Source organism: Babylonia areolata, chromosome 14, assembly GCF_041734735.1.
Source record: "Babylonia areolata isolate BAREFJ2019XMU chromosome 14, ASM4173473v1, whole genome shotgun sequence".
Classification (NCBI taxonomy): domain Eukaryota; kingdom Metazoa; phylum Mollusca; class Gastropoda; order Neogastropoda; family Buccinidae; genus Babylonia; species Babylonia areolata.
Window position 1 is genome coordinate 36,150,529 of NC_134889.1, and position 392 is coordinate 36,150,920.

Here is a 392-nt window from a genome sequence, read left to right on the forward strand (position 1 = left end):
TTACAAAATGTCTTCAATCACCGATATGTGTGACGGGACATTAAACAAAAAAATTCCTTCCTTCCTTTGCTTGCAGAGATGGTCTGTCAGGCACTGTAGATGTGCTGATACATCACGGCGCTGACATCAAAGAACGAAACAAGCGGGGTGACACACTACTGTACTTGGCTTTCCATGAGAACCACCCAGACATAGCTGACTGTCTGATACGTCACGGAGCGTGTGAAACGAGCAGGGTGACACACCTCTACACTGTGCTCTTCAGGAGAACTACCCATACATTGCTGTCTGATACGTCATGGAGCTGATTTGCTCTTAGTGCTGCAGTCTTGGAGGGTAGTTGACCTTTTGGGAACCACCCCAACGCCAGCTGTCTTGGCCGAGAAGAGTGG